Below are 6,000 nucleotides of genomic sequence, written 5' to 3' on the forward strand. Positions count from 1 at the left end.
GCAGTTTGGCGCCTGCCTTTGGCCCAAGGCGTGATCCTGGAGACCCGGGATCGAATCCCACATGGGGCTCCAGGTGCATGGAGCCTGCTTCTCCCTCTGCTTGTGTCTCTGCCCCTCTCTCTCTCTCTCTCTCTCTCTGTGACTATCATAAATCAATAAAAATTAGAAAAAAAAGAAATTTCTCTCGCTCTCTCTTTAAAATTTTTTTTAAATTTACATATTCATGAGAAACACACAGAGAGAGAGGCAGAGACACAAGCAAAGGGAAAAGCAGGCTCCATGCAGAGAGCCTGACATGGGACTCGATCCCAGGACTCCAAGATCACACCCTGGGCTAAAAGCAGCGCTAAACCGTTGAGCACCCGGGCTGCCCTCTCTCTTAAATTTCAAAGACACCTCTCCAACTCTCAAAGTATTTCCTCCTCTGAGTTATCTTGGGAGCAGAATATACAAGTGGAATGTGTGAACATGGGGCACCTGGTTGGCTCAGTAGTTGAGTGTCTGCCTTTAGCTCAGGTCATGATCCTGGGGTCCTGGGATTGAGTCCTGTATTGGGCTCCCCCCAAGAAGCCTGCTTCTTCTTCTGCCTAGGTCTCTGCCTCTCTCTTGGTGTCTCTCATGAATAAATAAATTTTTAAAATTTCAAAAAGAAAAAAAGAACATGTGAACTTGAGGGCAGGACTGGCAGGGACCTGGAGGTGACCCAGGATGCGAAAAACCCTTTAACTGGGAGTCAACCTGAACTCCAAATTTGGCCTCTCCAGGAGACCCTGCCCCCAGCGCCTCACAATGGCACCTCCCTTCATCTGTGAGTGGCCACACTGAATGATTGGTGTGTTAAGTCAGTGAGAACATAGGGCAGCGCGCGGTGATAGAAGGACCTTGGACAATATCTTGGGGACTATCCATTGTAAGTTGGAGGGAATTGCTTAGGTCAGAGGCCACCAGCTGCAAGCCTACACACGGGAAATTAGACTTCAGATTATTTGTTTTTTCTTTGACAGAAAGTGAGAGAGAGCATGAGCCAAAGTCGGGGGGAGGGGGAGAAGCAGACTCCCCATGGAGCAAGGAGCCCGACATGGGGCTCGATCCCAGGACCCTAGGATCATCACCTGAGCCAAAGGCAGATGCTCCACTGACTGGGCCACCTAGGCACCCCCATATCAGTTTTATTTGGCCCACCCTACTTTCCAAAAATTTGAATCAATAGCCAACTTTTAAATTCCAAATTTGGAATAAAATACAGATTTCTGGCTTCCCTTAAAAATGAGAGAATCTGTCAACATAGACCCTTATTCTCATTCTGTTAAAATCTGTTGAGGCTGAGAAGCTTGTCTGTCTTTAATGGAATCCCTGCTCTCTAGTTTTTCACAGACCCCATCAGCCCCAGTTGTACCCCACCCCACTCTATAGTTATGCATCTACATTATCTACATTGTCTTTGTAGGTGCTAGAATTTGACAGGTCTAATTTTTATTTTTTTTTTGAACAGGTCTAATTTTTTTAAAAAAGATTTCATTTATTGATTCATGAGAGACAGAAAGAGAGAGGTAGAGACAGAGGCAGAGGGAGAAGCAGGCTTCCTGTGGGGAGCCAACGCAGAACTTGATCCCAGGACCCCGGGACTAGATGCTCAACCACTCAGCCACCCAGGTGCCCTTGACACGCCTAATTTACACCATTAAATGCATCACTGTTTGTTTTGTTGTTTTTGTTTTTTTAATTAATTCACCCTTCAACATCTTTGAGTTATTCTCCACAAAGGGATTTAACCATTAATGGTGTAGATACCAAGTTGTCCTGGGCACAGAAACCTTCACTTCTGTGTCAAGCTCCCCTGCACCTCACTGATGCCTTTAGTGGGAACACCCCTCAGATCTCATCTTTTCTCCTCTCCCCTTCCCACCATTCTAGACCCTGTTATGTCACTTCTTCCCCTTATGTCATTTCTTCCTTTTTCCAGCCCATGTGTACAATGGTTCCTCCATTAGCAGAGCTAAATTACTTTCAGGTATAGAAGAAAGTAGAGAATAGTTGAGGTCTGTTTGATGCCAGATTGAGGATCTGTAACAATATTGATGCTGACAATAATAACACCACCACAAATACTAAAACTATTACCAGTAGTTTTTCTTTAAATTTTATTTATTTATTCATGAAAGACACAGAGAGAGGAACAGAAACAGGCAGAGGGAGAAGCAGGCTCCGTGCAGGGAGCCTGACACGGGACTTGATCCTGAGTCTCCAGGATCACACCCTGGGCTGAAGGCAGCGCTAAACCGCCGAGCCACCTGGGCTGCCTTATTACCAGTAGTTTTAACATTGATTGGTTAACTTCTCTATTGGTCAGGATAAGTTAAGTTATGCAGCTCATTCTTTCCTTCTTTGGGCTGTGTGGTGATTTTGTTCTATCTTACTTAGCTAAGCAGGGCTTATGTACCTTTCCCTGAGTGGCTCTGGGTTAGAGCTATCTAAAAAAAAAAAAATTGGGGGGCGTCTGGGTGGCTCAGTAGTTTAAGCGTCTGCCTTCAGCTCAGGACCAAGCCCCGATCTGAGCAGGGAGCCTGCTTCTCCCTCTCTCCCTCTGCCCTTCCCCTGCTCCTGCTCTCTCTCTCTCTCTTTCTCTCTCAAATAAATAAATAATAAAAGAAAATTTTGCATGGGGTTTAAATGGCAGATAGTCACTATAGAAGGAAGGTCTGCACAGCACCCAGGCACCGCAGTGGCTCATGCATCTTGCCACTGATCTGCTGTCTCATCTCTTGGCTTGGGATGGGATCAGACCTCAGCTTCACCTGCCCCTGCTGGTTGTTCCTCTCCAGCTTCTGTGAATTTTGGGCCAGGCGCCTACGTGGCTCTGTGGGGGGTAGGGGACCAGCTTCTCCTGCACATCACGCGTAGAATTGAGGTTGTTGGAGATAAGAGACACATAGGGCTTCCGGTTCATTTTCATGGGTTCCAGGTTGTTCTTAAAGGGTTCCAGCATCCCAGCTACAGTAGTCCCCCCCTTATACATGGTGGATGTCTGAAACTGTGGATAGTACTGAACTCTATATATACCAATGTTTTCCCCTCCATACATACCTACGATAAAACTTAATTTATAAATTAGGCAGGGGAAGAGACAAACAACAATGGTTAATAGAACAATTATAACAATTTACTGTAATGGAAGTTATGTGAGTTTGGTCTCTTTCTCAAAATATCTTTTTTTAAAAATATTTTGTTTATTTATTCATGAGAGACACAGAGAGAAAGGCAGGGACATAAGCAGAGGGAGAAGCAGTCTCCCTGCAGTAAGCCCCATGTGAGACTCGATCCCAGGACCCCGGGATCACGACCTGAGCCGAAGGCAGATGCTCAACCGCTGAGCCACCCAGGTGCCCCCTCTTTCTCAAGATATCTTATTGGATTGGACTCACTCTACTTCTCGTGGTGAAATGAGGTCAATGGTGCAGGTGTTGGGAGGATTGCACACAACGAAGGAGGACTATTTGGTTCCCTGTTACAATTGACTGCAGGTAACTAAAACCCCAGAAATTAGAACTGCAATTAAGGAGTGACTATTTATGCATCCGACTGACTGACAGACACTTCATATCCAATACTAGCTACAGAGACGCAGACCTGGCATATACTTGTCCTCCCAAAACCCTCAAGGTCCCTAATTAGTAACTTTTTGAGGTTTCCACCTGCTGTTTCTGGGTCTGTGCTTCTCCCTGCTTGGTCCACATGGATGATCGAGAAGTCCTACCAATTGCCGTAAGGAGATCCTCATCTCCCGGTCACTCTCAGTGCACCTGCTTCTCTAATGGGCACTGACTGATCATAAACAACCAGGACTCTTCCTTTATAAGATGACAGGTTTGGATTAATGCATTGCTTTTCAAGTCCTCCTGAAGAGAGAGCGAAAATGTGCCCTCTTATCTAGGGGCTTTAGGAATCAGCTCTTTGACAGAGATTTCTTTGAAGTCTTATTTTGGCATTAAAGATTCACATTTGAAGATTTGTGACAGTGACAGTATCGTAGCCAATGAGGTTTACCGGAGGCATGATTATTGCTAAAAATTCACATTTGACTCCATAACATGACATTGTTCTTTTTTAAAAAAAGATTTATTTATTTATTTGAGAGAGAGAGAGAAAGCATTCAAGGGAGAGGGGGAGAAGGGGAGGGAGAGTCTCAAGCACACTCCAAGCTGAGCATGGAGCCTGATGCAGGACTCAATCTCAAGACCCTGAGATTATGACCTGAGCCCAAACCAAGAGCCCAATGTTTAACTGACTGAGCCACCCAGGCGCCCCTTGTTCATTTTATTTTTAATTTTTAAAATTTTATTTATTTATTCATGAGAGCCACACAGAGAGACACAGAGACACAGGCAGAGGGTGAAGCAGGCTCTTCTCAGGGAGCCAGATGTGGGATTTGATCCCAGGATCCAGGGATCACGCCCTGAGCTGAAGGCAGATGCTCAACCACTGAGCCACCCAGGTGCCCCCCATTGTTCATTTTAATGCAAAGGTGGCTTTTTCCTCAAAACATGAAATAAAATTGGCAATCAAAAATATTTGTCAGGGGAATGTAGGTTAGCTCAGCTACTATGGAAAACAGTAGGGATGTTCCTCAAAAAATTAAAACTACCATGGAATCCAACAGTTCCACTTCTGGGTATTTATCCAAAGGAAATGCAAACAGTAACTCAAAAAGATGCCCGTACCCCATGTTCATTGCAGTATTTTTTTACGACTGCCAGGTTGGAAACAACCGAAGTATCCATCTCAATGAATGAAAGGATAAAGAAAATGTGGTATATACACATGATTGCCAGAGGTGGGGAATAGGTGAAGGTAGTCAAAAGGTACACACTCCCTTTTACAAGATAAATAAGTCTTGGGGATGTAAGGTGCAGCATGGTACCGATAGTTAGTAATACTATGTTGAATATTTGAAAGTTGCTAACAGAGTAGATCTTAAAAATTCTCACCATAAGAAAAAAATGTGTTATAACTATGTATAGTGATGGATGTTTTAAAAAAAGTATTGCCAGAGATTAATGAATCCTTGGGGTTCCGTTGCATATCCCTGGGCTTATGCACATTCCAAATTGAGAAGCAGGAGACAGAATGGTTCCTTTATTCGATCCCCCAATATTGCCTGAGAAGTTTCCTTGTTCCAGGCTCTGGGCAACGTGCTGGGCATACTGGAGTGAGTGAGACAAGCTCTGCTTTTAGGAGCTTGGTCTGGTGGTTGGGACAGGCTAAGTCAGCCTGTTTACAGTTAGATAGAGAAGCCCTGTAATTATCATGGATATGTGTACTGATCTCCGGCGTGGGGCATAAAATACAGAATATACTAATTGGGGCACATTTGGCCAAAGTTTAAAGAGAGGACTGCAAAAAGTTTTTTGGTGGCATTGAGCAACTAGCCTTGTCTAGCCTCATCCAGGAAGGCTTCCTTGAGGAGGTAACACTGGAAGGGACCTTGAAGTATGCATAACCACAACAATAACACTATTTTTAAAAAAGTAGTCATTGCTATCACTTACATAGGGCATGCTATGTGTCAGATAATATTCCAAGCCCACTATCTTTACTGAGTCATTTGGTTTTACAAAAATCCATGAGTTAGATATTATTTTCTTGGTTCAGTTGTCCATTCACTGAACAAATGTTTACTGTGCATCTCCTCTTTTAAAGTGAGAAAAATGAAGATCGGAGGAGAGGTTAAGGTGTTTATCTAGGGCCACACAGCTAGTGAATTTTTAAGAACACAATTTGATTTTTTCTGTGAATTTTCTGTTCATATCTTTTATCTATTTTTTATTTGACAGGCGGAGAAAGCGTACGCAGGGGGAACAGCAGAAGGAGAGGGAGAAGCAGGCTCCCCACTGAGCAGGAAGCCTGATGCAGGGCTCGATCCCAGGAACCCTGAGATCATGACCCCAGTCCAAGGCAGACTTAACCAACCGAATCACCCAGGCGCCCCTCACTTTAACCATT

The sequence above is a fragment of the Canis lupus genome, chromosome 1, assembly GCF_003254725.2.
Source record: "Canis lupus dingo isolate Sandy chromosome 1, ASM325472v2, whole genome shotgun sequence".
Classification (NCBI taxonomy): Eukaryota; Metazoa; Chordata; class Mammalia; order Carnivora; family Canidae; genus Canis; species Canis lupus.